Source organism: Xyrauchen texanus, chromosome 7 (genome assembly GCF_025860055.1).
Source record: "Xyrauchen texanus isolate HMW12.3.18 chromosome 7, RBS_HiC_50CHRs, whole genome shotgun sequence".
In the NCBI taxonomy this organism is placed as follows: Eukaryota; Metazoa; Chordata; class Actinopteri; order Cypriniformes; family Catostomidae; genus Xyrauchen; species Xyrauchen texanus.
Genome location: NC_068282.1, coordinates 21,213,390 through 21,239,793, shown reverse-complemented (window position 1 = coordinate 21,239,793; position 26,404 = coordinate 21,213,390).

Genomic DNA, 26,404 nt, shown 5'->3' with positions numbered 1-26,404 from the left:
ACTATTATGTTTTATGTCTACAGTAAAATAACTTCTACAGTCTGTCTCTAGAGTTCACCCAAAAAATTATGTGATAATTTCCTCACCCTCTTGTTGGGAATGAAGGTGAGTGAATGATAACAGTTTTCATTTTGGGTGAACTAATTCTTCAAGCTTAATCACTTGGTTTCTATAAAGGACTGTGTGAATGGTGCACTGAGTTGTTGTGAGAGTGTTATCTAGACCTGGCAGGCTCATTAAACTTGACGCAAATCATTGGAAATGGAAATGAGAGGTGCTGACAGCTCATATTCGTTAATCTATAAAGGTCAAGGGGTAGCTGCTCTTTACGTCCTTTATCACTGCAATCGTCCAGAGGGAGTGTGGGGTCAGTGGAGGGGATGGAGTTTGAGCCCCCTGAGTCACCTTGCCAGAACTTCAGAAAACACAATAATAGCTAAATCAATAGCCTCCAAGTCATGCTGTTCAATAATATCATGAATTGATAGTTTCAGTTATTAAAAGGTGAGCTTTCACACAGAACTCATCCCAGATATTAATCTGTAAATTGATTTTTTTGCTGATCTCATGAATTTTGTCTTTCCCAATGCTTCTTGAGCTGTGTAAATTTGATAGCTTTAAAGAAATTAACACCTTTCAAAAACTGTGATGCTAGAAAACAGCCACCAAGGCATTTTCCACTGTTTGCATTATTTGTAAATATCACCTGCACACAGGGAGGCTATTTGCACTCCAATAGTCTGGTGGGAACACCCAAATTGGAGACAAACTGCACCCCTAATGTTGTAGTGGTGTGGGGTGTAACAACAGTGTGGATGTTCTTTTTTGTGACCTGGGTTTGATTCCACCTTTTGTCAAACTTTTTCCCATCCTGTTTCTTGTCTCCACTCTAAAAATGTCCTTTAATCCTACTTATAATAATAAATAAAAATGTATTTAAAGGTTGATTGCCCTGCACTGATTTGGTCACATTGACGTTCAGGGAATTTAGAGAAAGAATTGATCCGGGTAAAATTGATCATGGTATAACTATGTTTTTTTTTTTGGCAGAAGCCATAGTTTTAATGCAATTAACCATGGTGTTGCTACAGTACTATGGTGTTAATAGTTGAAGTCAGAAGTTTACGTACACTTTTTTTTAACCACTACACAGATTTAATATTAGCAAACTGTAGTTTTGGCAAGTCGTTTAGGACATGTTGAATACTGACTGCACAACATAAACAAAGTAGAGGGGCATGGCACAAGTTATTTTTCCCCAAAATCTTTACAGACAGATTGTTTCTATTTAAATGGACTATATCACAATTCCAGTGGGTCAGAAGTTTACATACACTAAGTTAACTGTGCCTTGAAGCAGCTTGGAAAATTCCAGAAACTTATGTCAAACCTTGACAAGTAGCTTCTGATAGGAGGTGTACAGAACTGGATGTATACCTGTGGATGTATTTTAAGGCTTACCTTCAAACTCAGTGCATCTCTGCATGACGTAATGGGAAAATCAATACAAATTAGCCAAGACTTCAAAAAAGAAAATTGTGGACCTCCACAAGACTGGTTCATCCTTGTGAGCAATTTCCAAATTCCTGAAGGTACCACATTTGTACACCATCTGTACAAACAATAGTATGCATGTATAAACATCATGGGACCATGCAGCCATCATACCGCTCTGGAAGGAGAGGCATTCGTTTGGTGCAAAAAGTGTAAATCAATCCCAGAACAACAGCAAAGGATCTTGTGAAGATGAGGAAACAGGTAGACAAGTATCTAAATCCACAGTAACACGAGTCCTGTATCGACATACTCTGAAAGGCTGCTCAGCCAGGAAGAAGCAGCTGCTCCAAAACTGCTGTAGCGAATCAGCTCTATATTCTTCCACCATTAGGTAGCGAATCAGCTCTATGAAATATTAATAATCAATCATAACTTGTTATAATCAATTATGAATATTTGGATCAGTTAATCGGGTTAACTTGATGTAGCTACATTAACATTACAACCAAATACTCGGTTCATCCTGTGAACACTCAATATTGGTTATTAATTAATTAATTAATAGAAATGTACATTTCGGGGCAAGGGAAATGTCTTTCATACTAAGTATTAAGAGCAAGTAGTCAAAATCTATGATTAGTGACTTTAGATATGAGCTTGAGACACAGACAACTTTACATGTGACATGAACAAGACTTTATTAACTAGACTAAACATTTAAACTACTCTAACATACATATACATACATTCATACAGTTTACCAAGGGAAAGAGGGCTGAAGCAGAATACAGGAAGGCAAGAAGTTATAGCATTGTTTGAAGTTCAGCAGATCAACAGCCTGAGCAAACCATCATATTAGTTCTGACACGCCCTTTTTAGAAAGGGGTGAGGATACTTAATGTATCAAATAATGAGACTAAGTTTGATACTTGCATGTCCCATTTGAATTAAACTGTCCTGATGCAATTTGTTGAGGCTCCAGTTGATCTTTGATGATGTTGTCTTGATATCTTTGGTGAATGGTAAGACAAGGCCGTACGTAGCCTGGCACACGCTTGGGAGTCCTTGGGGCCTTCTAGTTTGGCATCATTCAGCGAGAGAGTGAGAGAGCACAAGGCTCAGAGAACCAGAAAGCAAGAGATAAGCGACAAGAGAGAGGGCTAAGAGCGAGAGAGTGAGGAGATAAGAGAATAAGATAAGAGAGAAGAGTGAGCTAAGAGATAAGAGAGTGAGAGGAAGTGGGCGCAGCAATTTTATACCCTCGGGAAACAGGTCCCACCTCTCATTGGCTCGACCAATAAGAAGGGTTTGAGTTCTAGGCGGGAATTTGGTTTATTGCTCTTTGTTGTAAAATTGCCCATTGCATGTGCAAGAAAGAAAATAGGAAACATACTGGTAATACTAATATGTTGTTGTTATCGACATATCACGTACACAGTCATTTCAATCTTCAAAATACCAAGTTATAGAGACCAAATATGCCACACATATGATTTTGGTTAACCATAGTATGCAAAGTCTGAAACATTAACCCATTAGTTTGCAAGAAAACATAGATCAAGCACATTTAAGGGAAAATGTGAGATGGCACATTAGATACATGTCAATATTTATCACATGGATATATAGAATATATATATAGGATTAACAGGGTTCATTTCTCTTTCTCAGTAAGAGAATGAAGGGAGGGTCAGCACTTCTCTGAACATTCCTTTGGAGGTCGTAAAAGTCTCCCTTACTCTGGGCATGAGAGAGTTCCTTTGTCAAAGCTCATTTGCATGTTTATGACAGTAAGAGATTTTGGGCTGAATGACTCAAAAGATAGTAAAACATCGCGTAATATCATTCTACAGAGATCTTATATTCGAATTCAGCTAGGCCAAATTGTAAGGTTTAATTTGATACCAAGAAAAGTATATTTAGTACACTTAATAAGGGAATATACACTGAGGCTATTAAATATGAGGCCTCAGAGTTTAAAACACACAACGAAACAGTTCTAACGAGTTTGATATACCTCAGAAATACACAACATACAGGGATTACACGTATTTCATTAGCAATATGCAGTTCTGTGTTTAACTGAAAAACACACACACACACACACACACACACATTTTTACGTTCAAAGTTTCCCCCTTCCTGTCCACACGATAAGCACGTGGTGAACATGCGGATGTCACATGCGGTTCTCTGTCAATAGTTCATTGTCTCTTTGTCAATACATTTATTGTGCTTGTGGAGACTGGTTGGCGCTATTTCAGTAATTAGGGGGGTTTTTAACAGTAAGTTCTTGTTTGTTCGTGAATCTGTTAAGGCCACTGATCCTCCGCCATACCTTACACTGCCATAAAAAAGCCAGACTACATGGGTACAAAGATCTTACTTTTTGGAGAAAAAAAATGAGGAAGGAAAATTATGTGGATATTTTGAAGCAACATCTCAAGACACCAGCCAGGAAGTTAAAGATTAGTCGCAAATGGGTCTTATGGACAATAACCCCAAGCAATACTTCCAAAGTTGTGGCAAAATGGCTTAAGGACAACAAAGTCAAGGTATTGGAGTGGCCATCACAAAGCCCTGTCCTCAATCTGATATAAAATTTGTGGGCAGAACTGAAAAAGCATGTGTGAGCAATGAGGCCTACAAACCTGACTCATTTACACCAGTTCTGTCTAGAGAAATGGGCTAAAATTCCAGCAGTTTATTGTGAGAAACTTGTAGAATGATACCCAAAAAGTTTGACCCAAATTAAACAATTTAAAGGCAATAATACCAAATAGTGACACAGTGTGTGAAACTTCTGCCCCACTGGGAATGTGATGAAAGAAAGAAAAGCTGAATTAATTATTTCTCTCTACTATTATTCTAATATTTTACATTCTTAAAATAAAGTAGTGATTCTAACTGAAGACAGGGAATGTTTTCTATGATTAAATGTCAGGAATTGTGAAAAACTGAGTTTAAATGTATTTGGCTAAGGTGTATGTAAACTTCTGTCTTCAACTGTAGTACCCATGTTTAATTTTGTGGTTATTATGATTTTACTACAAAATACCATGGTGATACAATGGTTACTGTAGTAAAACCATGGTTAATTTTTGTAAGGTAAGGTTAGGGTTAGGTTTTGGGTAGGGGTTGGTGTGGGGTGTCTGTGGGACTTTAAATAAACATAATAATAATGCTGCAGTGATGCCGTATACTGTTTGTTAGTATTTAATTATCTGCCACTATTTGCATCGAGGTCCAATTGGCATCTAAAACTATTTGCACTTAGTGCAAATAAGATGCTTTTGGTTTCTATTTGCACTTAGCACCTAGTGCAAACACCCTCTACCTTGTTGTCTTCAGAAATCTCAGGGTGGGAGAGACACAACAGATCTGAGATTTCTCTCTTCCTCTGGTCTTCACAACAGGCTACTATTTTGGGCACATTAAAGGTTAGCCACCGTTAAGAGGAGGTATGCATGTTTTTATTTTTTTGCAATCACTCGATGAGCACATTTTTCCATACTGTTCTATTGCCTTTTTTAACTAGCCAATAGTCTTAATGCTGTATTCTATTTCAAGTTCCATTCAAAGTTGTATTACTACTTGATAAATCCGAACTCTGACCATAAAGCCATTCCATTGTCCTATGCTCTTAACATTATGTATCAGGAAACAAAACTGAAATACCTCTGTAAGCTTTGCAAGTAACATCTCCAAGCAACCAAATTGTGAAGGATAAACAATGCTATGCAATGCTATCACTTGTTCTACAGGTGTACGATTATCAAAAGAGTATAATTTAACATACTGTATATAACACATCTGTCTCTGAAAATGCATGCTAAACAAGTTTTATTGTCATGTAAGGTAGGAGCCTTTGCTCATGATTTTACTGATGCTTTTTATTTTAATAAAAGTGAATGTTTAGCATTTCTATGTACCTCTACCTAGGTGCTGACATGTTTGTGTGACATCATGCAACTGCATCTCAGATAAATCAGATTTCCATGTGAGTTTCCAAGTTGGAAGTCTGATATCAGCTGGCATTCCATTGCAATTTACTAAGTAGGAAGTTGAAAATTCTGACTTTCTGAGTTGAATGGAATGCAGCATTATTTACATCACAGCCGTGAACCACGATTTGCTTCTTGCTCGGTAGCTGGTGAAGGGGCATTCTCATTCTAGAGAGTATTTGACAGGACAAAAATGTAGTGCAGCTTTACATCATCAATTCTTTGGTCCGTTTAGTCTGCTAAAAGTAAATTTTGTCAATGTTTATGAGTATTTACTTACATGTCATCAAAGCAAATAAACATGGACTAAACCCCACAAAGCCCCTATTTTGATTTCAGGTGATTTTTAAAGAGGTTGGAGATATCTGCTAAAATTGGCACTGATGAATTGGAATCAGAATGGTGAGTGCAGATAATCGGTTTAGTCACCTTGAAATATCTATATCCTTTATAGAGTGATTTTAACTTGCCATTGTCATAAATCAAGCCACCCAAATAGCTTCCTTCTGATTTCAATCAAATAACTCAATTATCTAATTAATCAATGCATCATCCTTTTACCTAATGGGCACACTTTCAATCTTTCTTTCTTTTTGTGTACAGCCCAGCTAATTAGAGGATCCATAGGTAATATTCACTCCTGAAGAAAAAAAAAAAAACTCCAGAGGTTTTCCATGCCTTCCTCCTTCCATTATTTTATATTTGCCAAAGTTTCTTTCATTTATAATTAAATAATGCTGACTGCTTTAGTGCCCGGCCAAGACAGATTTGGTCTGTATAAACACAATGTGTGGAGCTGCTATAGGATGGCCAGACATCCCGTTTTTCCCGGGACAGTCCCATATTTAAGCACTTTTTCTAGTGTCTCGACTTATTCTGAAAAAGTTGTGTTTTGCCCCGTATTTCCCTTCTTCTACAATTTCTCTATTGCCTATGTGGCTTTCTCAGTTACATGAGTATTCTAATCAAAGTTAGCCAAGGATACGGCTTGTAAAACCAATAAAATAAAAGCCACTTGACTTGAAAATCACACTGTGTTATTTGAAGTACTTGATTGGATTAAACTATCCAATCACAATCCCCTATAAATAGATGTCCAGTTAGTGAACTAATTGAAAAGTCAGTTTAAAAGAGCACACAGATGTAAAATGTCAAGAAATCGTGCATGTACATTTAATGAGGATCTTCAAAAAGAGTTTAAACTTCTAAAAAAGGAGTCAAAGACAGAGCCTAGTAAATTGAGTTGTGAGATTTGTGGACCTCGCTTTTCCATTGCCCATGGAGGCCGCACTGACATCGCACAGCATGTTCATACAAAATGCATGTGGATGCTGCTAAAAGTAAGTGTGCCACACCAAGTGTTAGCTTTTTTTTTTGGTGAAGCAAAGTTCAGAATCTGACAATGTGCCCGCAAATAAAGGAATTTTTGCTTATCATTCTGTTGTGCACGGCCATAGCTTTGCACATTCATGACCTGAGAAAAGTCTTGCAGGCCAGGCTGGAGGAATCATTTATACCCTCTGACATTAAAAAGCAGTTGGATGCCCTGGTTGAAGCTGGTGACATGTGAGCAGATGATTTCTTTTGTGCAATGAGAAACTTTTACTCAGCATCGGTGGATTACCTCAAAAATTTGAGCCACTCATTGGAGAACACAGGAAAACTTGAGTGGGCCCTACTGAGAGACATACGAGAGTGGAAAGACATTCAGAGCAGCCTCGAACACTTCTACTCCAAAATCCCCACTCTCAGTTTGATTGACAAAACCACGCTCTTTGATGAGTGGACTTGCGTGAAAACATTGTCACTCGTCGCATCACTGAGTGGAACATGAACAAGACGGCCAAGTCTGAGAGATGGACAGACGTTTTTTGTGAGCTGGTGAGTAAGACCATCAACTTCAGAGTCTTAGCCAAGGTCATGGAGTTTGTTTTATGCCTGCCTGGGACATCTGCATCTGTGGAGTGTGTGTTTTCATTAATGAATGCAGCATGAACACTGAATAAATCTTGACTCAGTGTAACAGTCATGAAGTCAATGCATTTCATACGTCTTAATTTTGAACTGGACTGCTCTGCATTTTACAATAAACTCTTGAAAGACAAGCGCACACAGGAATATTGCTGCCAGCGAAAAGTACAAGGTGACAACAGTTACAGATGCGGATGCACACTCTACTTTGCATTGATCTGTGCCATGGTAAGGATGCGTCAATTAAACATTTTTCTGGGAGGGGGCTGTCCCGTTTTCCACAAGCAGGAATCTGGTCACCCTAAGCTGCTATGAATGCTCAACGGCAGATTATGGGGTTTGGAATTTGTTGAAAATCCTATCACATTTCCCTCTGAATGCATCAATTGTCTGGCACAGGAGATGACATAGAGGAACTGTATTTATCCACATCTCTTATTTGGTTGTGCAGACTCGCTTGCTGCACATACTGCCTCTAAAATGCTTGGGAAAGGATATAATGCAAGAAATGTATAAAATGACTATAACTATTACTGCAAGTAGAACATTTCTGTCATACGTCTTGCTAAACAGATGAGTTTGTAATTCCAGCACTGGAAAACTATGTGGACTTTTACAAAATGTACTCTCTATAAACATACTTTTTACACCCTCACTAGTTTCTTACATTTGTCCACAAACAAAGTTCACCAGTGTGCATAATCACATATGAAAATGGCATGCTCTGAATCTTTTTCCACCTAAATTCTGACCTGATTTGTGAATTCTGGACAAGCACATCCATGTGGTGACTGCTTATGCCACGAAAATTGTCTTTGATGTCACATCCCTTTTATAGGTGCAGCAAGTGATTTGTTTAATTAAATGGCATGCAGAAAATGTCCTTAATACGTGTCAGATATCTTTGAAATAGGTGCCATGAAATATTACACTTGTCTCTGCAACAGCCCTAAGCAGTGGGCTACAACATTATAAGAACTCTGCAGCAGATGTTCAGCTTCTATTTCAGTGGTTTAATGAATGTTTATTTAATGTTAAGACCTGGCTGTCTATGCCACCAGTGTGAGAGGATATGAGAGCAGTGTGACTGGAGCTCAGTAAACAGTGGTGAAAAAGATGTCCGCGGGCCATGATCAGATTATTTATTTAGAAGACTTTCTGCCTGTCAATGATTTTGCGCATTCACAGGTCATCCCATATGCTAATTTAAGTACTGGTACGATGTTCTGCTCAGCAAAACACTCATGGTCAGACGGCGAATCGCTCAGGTGGACCCATCATCCTCCATCTGCTTAAATACAATTGTCTCCAAGTGTGTCTGTGTGTGTGCATGCGTCTTTGGAGTGCTATGTTTTGGGAAGAGGGGGCGAGGCTAATCAATAGCTGAGTCTGGTGGAAGTTCCAGAATGGCTGAAATTGCTTACAGAATCTTCAGTATTCGACTAGAAGTTACTACATTTGCAAAGTAAAGGAAATAATGCTGTTTTTGTCTCAGTACAGTTAGGGTAAGGTTTAGGGTTGACCTAGGATTATTATTAATGTAATTACTAAAAATGTTTCCATAAAGTGGATGCACTGTTCTTTATTACATCATTGAAATGTTTAATTAATATTTGCTAATGTCTTGATCTTGTGCAGTATATTACGCATATACAGTGCACCACATTTCAAATGATGTATTGATGTAAATAAAAAAATCTAATTTGAAACATTTTTGGAATAAAATGGCAGATTAATTTTTCTTTTGCTATTTGCTAGCTTTTTGTGTATCTAAAATACAATTAAATAGTATTTTCACACTTTTTGTATAATTTGGCAAACTTACAGCTTGAAAGGAAATGACACATAATAAAAATATTCTGTTCACAAATGATATTTACTGTGATTTTTCTTTATTTTCTTCACCCATCACATGTCTCATTCTTCATCTTAAGTATGCTCTTCACTGGCACTTTTACCAGAGAAGAGCAATCTAGTTTAGCATTGCCACAGTTGATCCATGAAGTCTGTTTTTTCCCAGCAGTGAGCCCAATTGAGAGAGAGCGAGCTGCTGACTCTGCAGTCAGAAAGTACAGGTGACATGTGTTTGACTGCTCTGGCACACCAAGGCCTCCATTACTCACAGCTAAGAGAGAAGATTCTGTCTGCCAGAAACTGTAGCAGTAATCATCTGAGCAAGCCTACTCTCCTGACTCTCATATCTCTCCACCATCACGACAAGGATCTTTCCTGCTCCAGACAGACAGCCTTCAAAGAAAGGTCGTGGCTGAGCCTTGCCTGATGGGATGCAGACCCCTGGGTGCCATCAGCTATCACACACAAGGCCTGATCTCTGATTAATGTGTGTTCACAGTGTCTAAGACTGACTGAGGTCAGTTTTTACACACATCAGCTTTTGTAAAATTATAATAACATGCTATCTTATAACTAATGCTACGTTCATGTTTGTCGGAATTAACATAACAAGTTTTTTTCATGTCTTTGTCAAATTAAAGTGGTAGTTTACCCCAAAATTAAAGTTTTCTTTAATTATGAAAGGTGCTGGAGGCTAACATCCTGCCTAACATCTCCTTTTGTGTTCCATGGATGAAAGAAAGTCATTTTAGAAAAGCATGAGGGTGAGTAAACAATGACAGAATTTTTGTTTTTGGGTGAACTTGCCCTTTTTATTACAAGTTAACAAGGTAACAAATTATTACAAGAAACATTAAAAAAGTACCAATTTGACAGTTGAGACACCATATAAAAATAACTAAAAGGCATGGTCTTTAACATTTAGTTAGGTATATTTCTGTTTATTCCATTTTATTATAAACGGTGTTACCTGGTGAGCCTTCTTTATTCTTAAATATTTTGCAATAGAAAATAGAGGGGAATTTTTTTAGTGATGAAGTATTTGCTGTCTTTACCAACAAAGCTAATTTTGGATTGATTTTGACTATAAGCATTGCCATGGAAACAGTTCATTTCTGAGTCAGAGTCTGAACAGCTCAGAGTAGAATCTCATCTCGTAATTATGGTAATTCTGACACGATGTGAATGCAGCATTAGACTGTGATTGTGAGTCATCGCTCAGAGAATTAATGGCCGAAGAGGCACGAATGTTTTCCATTACAGACATTTAATCGTGCTTGGAAAGTTTTTCATTTGTTTGATAATATTTACAATTTAAAGATGCCTTGATGGTTTCACATGTACACTCAATTCAACCATTTTCTATGGAGTTGGTAGTCAAGTCATAATCCACTGAAAAGAGATGGTTAGAAATAGGGAGGGAGAGAGTGTGTGTTAAGGGTTGAGTAGAAAGAAAGTTGAATGGACAGGTGGATGTTGGTGTTGGCAAACAAGCTGCAAATGTTGGACTGAACGGAGGTGGGGAGAACAGAGATATGCATCCATCTCCGGTAAAAAAAAAAAGGAAAAAAAAGGGAGAATAATGTGACAGCTATAATTTACATGTTTGGTTAAGATGTGGCTAATAAATTCATCACTATTAATCAAAGAAATCATAATTCTAACATCATTTACCCACCCTTATGCCATCTCAAACTCATATTATTTCCTTTCTTCCGCAGAACACAAACAAATATATTTTAATGGCGATATGATGTGAATGTATCCAGACAATGCAAGTCAATAGGATCCATACTGGAGATAAAGCTGCCCATATGTCCTTTTTTGGGTAATCTATAAGTCTCCAGTGGTTTAATCGAAGCGATCCAATAGGTTTTGGGTGAGAATAGACTAAAATCTAACTCCTTTTTAAAACTTGCCATCTGCAGACTCCTTGGCAGTCATGATTTCAAACACGATTATACTTCCAAGTGTACATATCAACATAGCAAATAGACTTTAGTGTAAATCGCAGCCATGAACATGATTTGCTACTTGCTATTGCTAGTTAACAACAGGTGGTATAGGGGGATTAACATTCTCCTTCTAAAGCGTTTGATTGGACAAAATGCATGAGTGCATTGTAATATTTTTTGGAAGAGAGCGACTGTCTATCGCAAATGTGTCCAGAATACAAAACTAACTTTGTCAAAGTTTTGGAGTATACTATAGATGGCTTCAAAGCTTATAGACATGGACTTAATGCCACAAATCTCTAATTTTGGAATGATTCACTTCATACCACCACTTGTTAGGAATTAACGTAATATAAGAATTCTTTCTCAAAACTCATTCTGTGAAAGCAGCACAAGTTTACTATACCTGTCACCTGAGGCTTTAGTGGAAAGTGTAGCACTATCCTCTGTGACAGTGTTTACATTAGGGCGGTGCTGGGTGTGTGAAGGAGGGTTAAATTACAGGATATGTGGTCAGGTCACTAAAAAAATCTGCAAGGTAATGTTTATAAATATAGCAGTGACCTATAGGTCCCTTTCAATAGCCTCCTTTTAACCCTGTGTCTATTACAGGTCTGTGATGTTGCCTTGTGGTGTAGTGGGCAGTTTCTGAAAGAGGCCTTGTGTTCTTCTAGCCAGGGAAATGACTGTTACACTTTAACGGCTGTGTTTGTCCACCCTGTGCTCAGGTTAAAGAACTCTGGCATATTTGTTTAAGCCATTGCCATGTTTTTTTTGATGCTATGGCCCGCACCGCACGTTTGAAAAAAGTTCAAATTTCCCTTATGGTGGCTGGAGTGGACAGGAAAGCCACAACATTATAAGAACGCTGCAGCAGATGTCCAGCTTCTATTTCAATGGTTTAATGAATGTTTATTTAATGTTAAGACCTGGCCGTCTATGCCTTAACTGGCCATAATGCACCAGTGTGAGAGGATATGAAAGCAGTGTGACTGGAGATTAGTTTGGGTATTTACACATTGCTGATTGCTGTAGACTGAGATATTAAGCAGAATATGTGAACTGGCTGTGTTTTTTGATACTGAAAACAAAAGCTGTAGGCAAGATTTAATTACCTGTCATTTGAATATATATATATATATATATATATATATATATATATATATATATATATATATATATACAATGCAATCTTTATAAAGATTGCATTGTACTTCCGATGTACTGTATTTTACAACTACAGTAGTACATAATGGGGTAGTTGTCAAATAACATGAACATGAACGGACAAAGTTCTCTTCACGAGAGGTTCTCTCGTATTGCGTAAGCTAGCTTACGCTTACTGGGAAAGATTCATCTTTTCTGAGATATTGAAGCCAAAAATTATCCTTAATTTTTGTATCCATTGTCAGCGCAGTCGCGGCAGCTGCAGACCTTGAGCGGGCTAGCTAGCGAGCTCATAGGTTGCTCTCGCGGCAACTGCTGCAGCCTATAGACGAGCTTGGGCGAACTCGCATCCAATGAGAAGCGTCCGGCGCTCACTGCATCAAAGCCCGCCAAAAGGCGTGACTAGAGTGCATATAAGCGTGGTTACGTAGGCTGGAACCCTGATTTTCATCTCTTCAGCGAAGCTCTCCGCATCGCTGACCTGGAAGCAGCGTCGCCGTTTGAGGGGCATCTAGCAAGCGTGGACAGCGCTAGAAGAAGCCGGCCGTCTCAGCCACCTTCAGCCATCCTGCGAGCTACGCCATCCGGCGGCGTATCCTTTTATTAAGCAAGCTAGTTCTCAAGAACTATTCACAAAAAGTCTGGCGTCTTTTCAAGATGCCTCGCTCCACTTGCGCCTCATGTCGCGCCCTTCTCAGCACAGGAGACCGCCACATCATCTGCGCTCTCTGCCTGGGACTGGGGCACGCAGAGCTTCGCCCTCACTGAGGCGGATCGCGATTCTGCGAGGAGCTACCGATGTCGACCCTGCGGGCTCGACTTCGAGCCGATCAAAGCAGAAACCGCCAGCGCCGCCTACCCTCAGCCAGCGCAGGAAGAAGCGCCCGCTCACAAAGGCTGCGGAAACTGTGGTTGAAGCGACTGCCTCGCCGGAGCCTCTCCCTCGAGCATCGCTTTCACCCTCCCGCCCCCGGGGCCAGCGCAGTTGCCGCCCGGCGGCGCACTGCTGCCATCTCGGATGGCGAGCCGGAGGATAAGGGCTGCTGTTCCATCATGGCTCGGACAGCGGAGTGGACAGGCTCCCAAGCCTCCTCCTCAGCCCAGGAATCCAGCAGGACCAGCGCCCGGTCGAAGGGGAGTTAACGCGCCTCCTCACACAGGCCGTCGACCGCCTCGGGCTCAGTGGTCACCGCCCCTGAGCAGGCACCCAACAGACTCGGCGGCTGCTTTCTTCAAAGCCATCGCCGCTCTACACCCGCGGCCGGGCGCTCCCTTCCTGCGGAATTACATACGGAGCTTGCAAAGTGGGTGGAGCGCTCCGTTTTCAGCCAGGACCCGTTCACGCGTCTCCACCTCTCTGCGTCGGTGGGCGGCGCCACTGAGAGAGCTACTCCTCCATCCCCGGTCGAGGACTTCGGTAGCAGCACACCTTTGTCCGCCCTCCGCGAGATGGCGTTCCAAGCCTGTGCTCCCGTCTAAGGCCTGCAGAGCGACTTCCGCCTATGTTGGCGGCGCCTATTCGCCGCCGGCCAAGCCGCATCTGCTCTGCACTCAATGGCCGTTTACAGATCCTACAAGCAGACCTTCTGCCGGAGTGGGATGAGAAGGCAGGCACCCAGAGGCTGTTACTGATCTCGGCGCGACAGACCTGCGCCCTTGCGCTACCAAAGCTGCAGCCCAAGCTCTAGGGAAGTGCATGGCCTCGCTGACTGTGACCGAGAGACACTTATGGCTAACACTAGCCGACATGGGAGAAGCAGAGCTCCACGTTCCTCAACGCACCGCTCTCTCCAACCGGTCTCTTCGGCTCCGCGGTGAGTGGCATTGTTGACCGCTTCTCAGAAGTCCAGAAAGCCACCCAAGCCATGAACCTCTTCCTGCGGCGTCGCGCTAGCTCCTCTGCAGGCCGCTCACGTGATCAGCCTCCTGCACGAGCCTCTTCACAGCGCCCAGTTCAACAATCTCAGACTTCTCAGCGTCGACAGAGCGGCCGCCCTCGTCGCGCTCAGACAGCCGCCGCGAGACCGCCTCCCCGCGGGCCTCGATCTAAGGTAGCGCTGAAACCCGAGCAGCCGAAGTCTTCCTAACTGTGTTGAACAAGCGGCGGCTCAGTCCGCCGCGGCGGACCACTGTCAAAGCTTTACCCCCTGTCAGTCCCCTTCTCTCAGGCTACTACAGTGGTGAATTTAGCAGCCAACAAGCCGGTGACACTGCCCGCTTGCCTGCACTCAAGCGCCCGTTTTCACGGCGACCCAAATAAATCTTGTAAAGAGCAAACATGTCTTATGTGTAGAAAAAGTGCCCACAACCCAGTGTTAGCCCCTACACACAAGCATAACACATCCGTGCCCCTATCAGAGCACGCTCTCATAAGCGATTCTACGAACAGCTCGGCGTCAGAGTCAATGAAAGCGCCCACAAATGCGTCGTGGCGCCCATTCTCTGCCCGCTCTGTCACACGACCAGCCCTATGTGTAGAAAATGTGCCCACAATCCAGTGTTCACTTCTGCACACAAGCACTGCATGTCTCGTGTCCCCACCAGAGCACGCTCACATAAAGCGGTTACGAACCGCTCGGCGCTAGAGTCAATAAATACGCCCGCAAATGCGTCGTGCGCCCATTCTCTGCCGGCTCTGTTACACGGCCAGCAACCATTCCTCTGTGTGTAAGTCCGTGCCCATGACTATGCTTGCGCATCACGTAACAGATGTGACTCTTTCCCCATTCATTCCAATCGGAAGTCACTCACAAAACAGCCTGTTCATGCTGTCTGCGAGCAATCATGCATGAACACACTAAACGCAGCTCACACATTTTGTTCAGCGCTCTGTGTGCGGCAATCAGAGCGAATTGGCCATTCACCCTCTAGCGTTACGCTTCAAAGCGTGGGAAGCTATTCCAGGGATATCCAAGTGGGTGTTAAGCACAATACAACAGGGCTATTTGCTACAGTTCGATCGCCGCCCCCTCGCTTCAGAGCGGCTCGAAACCACTGTGAACACGGAAGCAGCGTGCATGCTTCGTTCAGAAATAACAAGCCTTCTGTGCAAAAGGGCCATAGAAAAGTGCCACCCTCTCTGAGCGAGTCGGGGCTTTACAGCCGTTATTTTCTTGTTCCCAAGAAAGCGGCGGCCTCAGACCCATATTAGATCTCAGGGTTTTGAACAAGGTGCTTGCAAAAGACCGTTCAAAATGCTTACAATCAGGAAACTCCTCGCGCATGTGCGCCAGGGGACTGGTTTATTTCTCTCGATCTGAAAGATGCATACTTTCAGATTCAGATAAATCCCGTCACAGGCCATTCTTGAGATTAGCCTCGGCGGCCAGGTTTATCAATACACCGTCCTTCCGTTCGGCCTGTCCTTAGCACCCGTACTTTCACGAAGTGCATGGATCGGCGCTTCGCACCCCTCGCGAGTCAGGGTTTGCGAATTCTGAACTATTTGGACGACTGGCTGATTATGGCTCAGTCACATATGGAGCTTCTGTCTCACAGAGCAGTTCTCCTCAGCCATCTGAACAGTTTGGGTCTTGCAGTCAATTGGACCAAGAGCTCACTACAGCCCAGTCAGACCATTTCCTTCCTGGGAATAGAACTAGACTCCGTGGCAATGGCGGCTCAGCTTATCTACACAGCGCGCGCGCCGTGTTCAGCGACTAGCCGCATCTTTTCAGATGAACAGCCTCACGCCTCTGAAGAAATTCCAGAGAGTGCTAGGTTACATGGCCTCAGCCACAGCAGTACTTCAGCTGGGTTTACTGCACATCGCCGCTTCAGCATTGGCTAAACACCCGGCGTCTCGCCGGGCTTGGGCCACAGGCGCCAGCCCATCAAGGTGACTCAGACCTGCATATCAGCTCTGCAGCCCTGGACAGTGGCGAATGGTATCAGCGGGGAGTGACAATGGGAGCTGTATCTCGCCGAAAAGTCATCTCGACAGGCGGCGTCCAACACGGGTTGGGCGCGGTCTCGCGAGGGCTCTCGGTTTTCGGCCTATGGTCAGTTCAGGAAAAGCTCCTTCACATAAATTGTCTGGAAATGATAGCGGTCGAGTGCGGCTGCGTCGCTTTCTCCCGGTCATTCAGGGTCACCGCGTCCTGGTCCGTTCGGACAACAGATCTGTGGTATCCTACCTAAACCGTCAGGGCGGTGTCAGATCCAGGAACCTCTTCCATCTGACAAAGCGCATACTGAGTTGGTCCCAGTGCCACCTGCGCTCGCTGAGGCGGCGCGCGTGCCAGGCCACCTGAGCGGCGGCCCGGACAGACTGTCCAGAGACAATATTCCCCAGGGGAATGGTCCTGCACGCTCAAACAGTCCAGGCGTTATGGCACCTATTCGGCAGAGCAGAGATAGACCTCTTTAGCGTCCAAAGAGAACTCTCACTGCCCAGTATTTTTCTCGGCGAGGGCAGCTGGCCCAGGACTGGCCCAGGCGCCCGGCTTTACGCCTTCCCTCCCGTCTCGCTATTGCCACAGGTAATGCAGAGGATCAGGAAGCAGCGTCACTCGGTGCTCCTCATAGCCCGCGTTGGGAGAATCAGACATGGTTCCCGGAGCTTACGCAGCTGTCACTGACAGCGCCGTGGCCCATCCCAGTGAGAGCAGATCTCCTCTCTCAAGCTCGCGGCACAATCTGGCATCCCCACCCAGAGCTGGGCTGCATGCGTGGGTGATCAGCGACTACCGTCGCTCTGCCAGAAGGAGTAATAAACACCATCATACACGCTAGAGCCCTTCCACGAGAAGACTCTATGCGTCAAAATGGTCTGTGTTCTCAAAATGGTGCACCGACAGAGACCTGGACCCACGGACATGTGGGGTGTCAGTCGCTGCTCGTATTTCTACAAGAGCTGCTGGATGAGGGCAGATCCCCATCCACGCTCAAAGTGTATGTGGCGGCCGTTCGGCGTTACGCTGAACCCCTGCACGGCCAGTCATGGGGTAAAACGAGCTGGTCATCCGCTTCCTCAGGGGAGCTAGAAGGATGAACCCCGCGCCCCCATCGGTTCCTATCTGGGATCTTTCTATAGTTCTCGAAACTATGAAAGCCCCCCTTCGAACCACTTCAATCCGTGGATTTGAAATACCTTTCACTCAAAACCGTTTTCTGACTGCCCTGTCATCAGTCAAGCGTGTGGGAGACCTTCCGCAGCTGTCTGTCAGCGCTGCGTGTCTTGAGTTTGGACCAAGTGACTCCAAGGTCATTTTAAAGCCTAGACACGGCTATGTTCCCAAGGTGATCGGTACTCCTTTCAGAGCACAGGTCATTTCCCTATCGGCTGCCAGCTACCGGATAGCGAGCGGCGCCAATCTCCTTTGCCCGGTCAGAGCACTGAGATTGTATACTGCACGCTCCGCTGCTTTCAGGCGCTCCGAGCAGCTTTTCGTTTAGTTCGGGGCGCACCAAAGGTCTCGCCGCCTCGAAACAGACACTATCTAGATGGATAGTGGGCGCTATTGCTGCTGCATACTGGCGTCAAAAGACCTGCCATGCCCGTTGGGCATTAGGGCTCACTCCACTAGAGGCATGGCATCCTCATGGGCATGGTCCAGCGGAATTTCCATTCACGACATATGTGTGGCAGCGGGATGGACTTCCCCTCCACCTTTGTCAGATTTTACAATATGGAAGTGCCCGCTCTGCAGGCAAAACTACTAGCGGTTTAATACGCTACAGCTCCCCTGGTGAGCTGCACTGATGGGACACATTCCACACAGACCGGCACCGCCGCTCTGTCGTTCCGTCCTACTATGTGCTTATGTATTACACAATCAATGACCCGCATTCTTGCCGGCCAAATATTATTTCCCCACTCATAAGGGCTCCCGGGTCCCCCTTAATTCCCTGGGGCTCATACAGTGGATGCTTGGCACGCACGGCGTTGACAATGGGTTCCGTAAGCGTAAGCTAGCTTACGCAATACGAGAGAACCTCTCGTAAGAGAACGTATCGGTTACCTAGCGTAACCTCGGTTCTCTCTAGATGAGGAGCGAGTATTGCGTAACCGGCCGTGCTTTCAGCGCCGCGGCGACTTTTCAGCTTCAGTCAATGAAAACCAGGGTTCCAGCCTACGAACTACGCTTATATGCACTCTAGTCACGCCCTTTTTGGCGGGCTTTGATGCAGTGAGTCGCGGGCGCCTCTCATTGGATCGCGAGTTCGCCTAAGCTCGTCTATAGGCTGCAGCAGTTGCCGCAGAGCAACCTATGAGCTCGCTAGCTAGCCCGCTCAAGGTCTGCAGCTGCCGCACTGCGTTGACAATGGATACAAAAATTAAGGATAATTTTTTGGCTTCAATATCTCAGAAAAGATGAATCTTTCCCGTAGCGTAAGCTAGCTTACGCAATACTCGTTCCCTCATCTAGAGAGAACCGAGGTTACGTTAGGTAACCGATACGTTTTAGGGTAACATTTATCTTAATTTTAAATGACAGTGTATATTTTACAGCCTGATCTCATGAAAATTAAGTTGTCACGATCCCCTGTTGTCTGCCCCGTGTTTCACTTGTCAATTGTCATGCACTACACTTCCCACAATTCCCGGCCCTCATCACTGCCAGCCCTGTGTCATTGTTCTCACCTGATTGTCGTTTCTTATCATCATGTCTCCTGTGTATTTAAACCCTGCTGTTTCTCCATTCCTTGTCGATTGTTGAATGTAGATGTTGAATGTAGATGTTGAATGTAGATGTTGAATGTAGATGTTGAATGTAGATGTTGAATGTAGATGTTGAATGTAGATGTTGAATGTAGATGTTGAATGTAGATGTTGAATGTAGATGTTGAATGTAGATGTTGAATGTAGATGTTTGGATGTGTTTGTTTATCCTTGGTCTCCGTAGATGTTTATCCTGCCTGCTTACCCTTTGGATGTTTTGCCCGTTTACTCTTTGGATGTTCTTCGTGTTTTTGTTTTATTTTCCCATCGTGGACGTTTTATTTGTTCCAGTCTTGTTTGTATTTATCAGTTTCAATAAAAACTGCGTTTAGATCCTCACCCCTCATCTGCCTTCGTCTGCCTCCACCTACTAGCGTTACAGAAGTGACTTTGGCGACATTTTTACAATGTGATATTACAGTGTGAGGTCCTTCACATGTATCGCGGCAGTTCCGAGGTGAAATGTCCTCTGTGTGGCACCAAAACGGAGTTGAATTTTCTCCCATACAAATGGTTTTGAAGGTAAATGCTCAATCGAATTTTAAATCAACAAAACCTACCACCCTACCTTAAACCTTAAAATCTAACTGATAATGATATAGACGATGCAAAATCAAAATGCAATTGCTGAAGCAACCACATAATTTTGTGTTGCTTCTATGACACTTTGGACTCAATTGTCAACTTGTGTCCTTTGCATCGCAACTCAATCAGTTAAGCTGTGCAGTTTGATCAGATGTTTGTTAATGTAGTTGACTATGTAATGTAAATGTTAAAATGTGCTTTACAAGTCATGCACTTTAGTAAAGGTGGTTCGATGTCATAAGATAGCATATTGTGAGGAACAGGTTGAACAGTAAATGTTTATGAACTGCTAATCTGCTGTTTAACTAATGATTTGTGTAAAAGGAAATAAAAGTACCTGTTGTTGTGGCACCTCTAGTGTTTATTTTACCAGGATATAGTTACAATATGTACAATGAAACACGTAAAAATAATTTAGCAAAAATGTTGTTGTAGCGTGATTCCATGAGACCAGGTTAATATTTAAGGTGTTGTAATGGGTCAATATTTACACTTTTAAACACCCTTTTTAAACACCAAATGGTCCTATGCATTGACAAATTATTTTCAAATGGTACAACTATATAAGATAATTGCATGTAAACTACCCATTTATTTTTTGTGTGTGAAACAGCAAATTGTAGTCATATTGCCTATTGGTGTATCATTTTTAAACTTGTTAAACTATGACAGCAAAATTGAAGACTTGAAAATTTCTAGTTTTCAAACATTTAATGATTTACGTAAAAATATAAAAACACACATATTAACACTGAACTCCATCATAGCATATAATAATTTTGTTATGTTTATTATGATACCTTAACATTTGCTAAATGTCCAAAGATGAGGTCACAAGCTACCCCTCACTTCAAATGAAAATCTGAGTTATTCAGAGCTAACACTGCAGCACCATAACATGCATTGTAAATAGTTCTCTAACGGCTCTGTTACACAAACTTTCCTCTGTGATACACTAATGGAAGACACAGAGATGTCTCTTTAAATATTTTTCCTTAGACCAGAATACTAACAAAATTAAATGAGGGAAATAGGAGTGAAGGAATGGAAAAAAAATAAGGGCAGTGTTAGACAAACAAAACTCACGAGGGAAATTTACATGAAATATCCTCACATGCAAAATGGAAGAGTTTCCTACATTTGGAAGTTGGTGTTTGCCCATGCAGAGAAATGATTTCATTTGGCTCCTCCTCACAACACTAGACTTCATGTCAGGCATAAAAAGGGATCCCTTTTTGTAAACTTGTTATGAACTTGTTAGGCTGCTTGGTTTTTAACAGTTAACACTTTTTTAATTGATTGCTTAGTTTCTATATAGCCTAGTCTGCTATTTGTTTTATTCATTACACAATTTAACATAATGCTTTAATTAGGGCACCAAGCACTGAACGTGTGGAGCCTTATTGTTCTTCAGAAGATTATTTAGGGCCCAAGCACTGAAAGTTCAAAGGCCTTATTGTTCTTCTAAGGATTATTTGTATTATTATTATTATTATTATTCTTTTCAAGGTTTTCTGTACTTTTGGGGTACATAACATGCGTGAAAACTTTTGAAAGTTTGCACACACATCAGAGTTGTTGGCCATTGGGTCTTGGCAAAGTTACCGGGGAGGGTCATGGGGGGTGGCTCTGCAGCGCCACCTAGAACATGGGCCTGTTCAGGGGCCCTGTAGAACATCTCTTTTGAGCTAGAGTCACCAAACTGTTTGTAGACATATAGATCTCATCAAGTTGGACAATTTACATGCTGACAGTCATAAGCTCTGCCCAAAAGGAAGTTGGCCATTTTGGATTGATTGAAAAATGCATCCTCTGGAATTCTATATACTCTTCCCAGGGATTTCATGTTACAGGTACCAAATGTGGGTGAAATCATGCCAAGACATTGACGATGCTAAAGTGAGAAAGGATTTTTGATATATCGAATGGTGTTGCCATGGGGAAGTCATAAATGAATGTAAAAGAAATGTCTCATATCCTCTGTGTGCATGGTGTGATTTTACAAAAACATTGAGCCAAATGTTTTTCCTTGCAGGCTCATCACATTGATGTGGCTATTGTGGGTCACGGCCATAGTGCCACCAACTGGCGGAAGGGTGTCACTTTTAACAGACTTTGAAATATCCCTATTATGTTAACCCTGAATTTCTTAAAAAAAAATTAGAATAATTTCAAGACAGACATGGCTGAGTCTGACTGCTCCAAATGCTCCAAAGTTTGGTTAAGCTACTCTAAAATTGGTAACAACACCGCAATATGTAACACCTGCTATAAAAGGATTTTGTGCAAGGGAGGAAACACCTCCAGTATGATGAAGCATTTACACACACAGCGTGAATCTAAAGGAATGTACCGTGTTTGCTGCTAATATTAGCAGCCCCATATTACTTATTACTTATACATGAAAGTACTGTCGCTCACATGTCGCATGTTTTACAAATGCACTCTTAACATTTTAAAATAGACTTCAGAAGACGATAGTTGAGTTTTTAAGCTACAATTTGATACCAAGTTTGTGAACATTGATGGAGTTTTTGATATAAAGCAAAGCATTTGTTTTATAGCCACATTCAAATGACCCAACCTGTTGGCCAGTGACAGTTAACAGGTTTAAAATGGGCATGTAAGACGGCCTCTGTAGCACCCCCATTTTTACCTACACTCACCAAAATTAGTTCATGTATAGTTCTCATCAAGCTGGACAACTTTCAGAATTATAATGATTAGCTCTGCCCAACAAGTAGTCATCCATTTAGGATTTTTTTTATATTGCATTCTCTGAACATTTCAATACTCATCCTAGGGGATTCATGAGACTGTCACCACATTTAGACAACATTATGCCGAGATATTGTAGATGCTAAATTGCGAACAGATTTTGAAATATCGAATGGTGTTTCCATAGTGAGGCATTATATTAATGGCAAAAAAATGGAAACAGCAGTGTCTCACATCTTCTGTGTGCAATGTGTGATTTAGATAAAATTGAGATGTATGTTGGGGCTAATAACATGGATTTGACTATTTTGGGTGACAGACATAGCGCTATCACTGGGCAGCAGGAAGTGTGGCTCTTAAAAGAGACTTTAAAATAGAAAATCACATGTACATAAGTATTCACAGCCTTTGCCATGACACTCAAAATTGAGCTCAGGTGCATCCTGTTTCCACTGATCATCCTTGAGATGTTTCTACAACTTGATTGGAGTCGACCTGTGGTAAATTCAGTTGATTGAACATGATTTGGCACACACCTGTCTATATAAGGTCCCACAGTTAATAGTGCATGTCAGAGCACAAACCAAGCCATGAAGTCCAAGGAATTGTTTGTAGACCTCCGAGACAGGATTGTATCGAGGCACAGATCTGGGGAAGGGTACAGAAAAATGTCTGCAGCATTGAAGGTCCCAATGATCACAGTGTCCATCATCCGTAAATGGAAGAAGTTTGGAACCACCAGGACTCTTCCTAGAGCTGACCGCTTGGCCAAACTGAGCAATCGGGGGAGAAGGACCTTAGTCAGGGAGGTGACCAAGAACCCGATGGTCACTCTGACAGAGTTGCAGCATTTCTCTGTGGAGAGAGGAGAACCTTCCAGAAGAACAACCATCTCTGCAGCACTCCACCAATTAGGCCTGTATGGTAGAGTGGCCAGACGGAAGCCACTCCTCAGTAAAAGGCACATGACAGCCCTCCTGGAGTTTGCCAAAAGGCACCTGAAGGACTCTCAGACCATGAGAAACAAAATTCTCTGGTCTGATGAAACAAATATTGATCTCTTTGGCCTGAATGGCAAGCGTCATGTCTGGAGGAAACCAGGCACCTCTCATCACCTGGCCAATACCATGCCTACATTGAAACATGGTGGTGGCAGCATCATGCTGTGGGATTTTTTTGCAGCGGCAGGAACTGGGAGACTAGTCAGGATCCAGGGAAAGATGAATGCAGCAATGTTCAGAGACATCCTTGATGAAAACCTGCTCCAGAGCGCTCTGGAGCTCAGACTGGGGCGAAGGTTCATCTTCCAACAGGACAATGACCCTAAGCACACATCAAAGATAACAAAGGAGTGGCTACGGGACAACTCTGTGAATGTCCTTGAGTGGCCCAGCCAGAGCCCAGACTTGAACCCGATTGAACATCTCTGGAGAGATCTGAAAATGGCTGTGCACTGACACTCCCCATCCAACCTGATGGAGCTTGAGAGGTCCTGCAAAGAAGAATAGAGAAACTGCCCAAGAATAGGTGTGCCAAGCTTGTAGCATCATACTCAAAAAGACTTGAGGCTGTAATTGGTGCCAAAGGTGCTTCAACAAAGTATTGAGCAAAGGCTGTGAATACTTATGTACATGTGATTTAAAAAAAAAATTATACATTTGCAAAGATTTCAAACAAACTTCTTTCACATTGTCATTTTGGGGTATTTTTTGTAGAATTGATGAAAATAATGAATTTAATCAATTTTGGAATAAGGCTGTAACATAAAAAAATGTTGCGCTGTGAAGTTTTCTTTCACTGTGAAGCTGTGATGTTTTCTTTTGCCAGTTTATCTGATTATGCATATATTTTAAATAAGTTATTTGCTTTTGTAATGTAAATGTATCATTACATATTTAAAATGTGTATATTTTACAGATTTTAGGTATTTTTTTCTTATTTCTTTAAATGTTTAACCATTTTTACATTTATTGAATGCTTTTGTTATATTGTCTTTTTGCAGCTTGTTTATACTTTGCGGATTGTTATTCCATGTGGTATGTGCTAAAACTAACTGGCAAAATGTCTGCAAATTCGCCCAAACCTACTTTGCTATACGGGGAATTAGACAGGAGAGCACAGAACTGTGGTGGCCAAAACCTACGAGAGCTTTCCTAACTCCATTATACAAGCACAGACTTCTATGTGTTACTGAAACAAATAAACAGTAAAGTAAAGGTGAAGCATGTATTCCCATTTTTAAATAACTTCTCCTTTCCTAACTTTTTATGCAGAGCCAACTTCATATAAGTTATTAATTGGCTGGTTGCTTTCCCTAAAACATTATCATATTTTTTTTTATATGGCTCTGTAGTGTGCAGGAACAATCTCAAAACAAAATAATTATTTTGAAATTCCATCTGATGCCACTAGAGGCAAAGACACTTTAAACTTCACATTTAAAGAGTTAAAACAATTTAATGAGTAAATGTATTTTGTAGCATCTGTGCAGATCTGAGTATGGCACCATGTTTGTGATAATATTTTGTGAGCTATTAGACTTTTATGTTTGTACATGGCTCCATGGAAGCTAGAGCATTTACAGTATATTCAATTGAGTGTGTGTGTCAATCATCAGTCAGCTCTTTCTAGCTCCTCCACTCCATCAGTGCCTAATTGTGGACCCCACCCCAGCAAGTAGCAATAAAATTGGATTTTTCTTAGACTGCATTTAGAATAAACTAAGGAATAAGAGGAGAGAAGGATTGTGATTTGAGTGGAAACAGACTAAATATCAGCTTCACCAACAAAGACACACATTGTGCAACCACATAATGCAAACATCAGCAAACAAGAGGCAGGAGACAGAGTGGTCTACAAGGTATTCTTCTTTGTCACAGTGTGTGTGTGTGTGTATGAGAGAGAGAGAGAGAGAGAGAGAGAGAGAGATGGGGGGTGCAAACAGACACAAAACGCTTCAGTGTCTGTGCCTGTGCCTGCTGCATCACTGGTTACACTTATCCGGATGAATCCAGGCCATTCCCCTCGGCCAGATGCCCAGCAGAGGGGTCTGGATGTGGAGCAGGGTGAGTGCAAAGGCTCCATACAGCAATAGAGAGTAGCTATATTGGTTGGAGCAAGAGCCCTTTGAAGAGCTCAGCTGACCCCACACATAGAGTCAGCAGGGCTCTCCTGCCCTTATCGCATGCTTAGCTCATGCCAACACCTGATACCAGCACAATGCCCTTCTCTGTTACTGCTAGTTTGACATCAGTATGTTTGTCTGTTTGTATGTATTAGCTTCATTGGGTTGAAAAGGTGTTTTTATTTCTCAGAGGTTGCTCTTTCATAGCTCAGGAGACATGATGGAGTTCTCAGTTATATTTCATTTAAGTATCAACATTGTTTCTGAAATGTCTACAATTTTGGAGGAAAAATAGAAATAGAAATAAATGAGACATACCGTAAGAGTACACAGCTATAAAATGAATGTGTATAGCATAGCTCAGATAATTTGGGTATTGGAACAATTAGAACAGAACTGTTTGAGTTCATATTGAAATATCTGACTGTCGACTTTGGGATCTTGACAACCCAGTTTGTGCATTTTTTGTGATCTCTTTAACGGGGGTCTTTTCTCTGGAGAAAATTCAAGAAACACAAGACATAAATATGCTCAACAGAGATACCAAAGAGATCTTCATTTCCAACAGGCTGTGACTAGTTTTGATCTACGGGACGGACGGACGGTATGGACGGACAGATAGATAGATAGATAGATAGATAGATAGATAGATAGATAGATAGATAGATAGATAGATAGATAGATAGATAGATAGATAGATAGATAGATAGATAGATAGATAGATAGAAAGTTAGCGAGTGAGAGCAATCACACAAGTGTGTGTGAATCACAAATCTGATCATAAATCACCTGAAAAGGCCTCCATTTCATATTTTCTATTGCCATGAGAACAGCTTCTCCAGACTCCTGGAGTGATTTAAAAAAA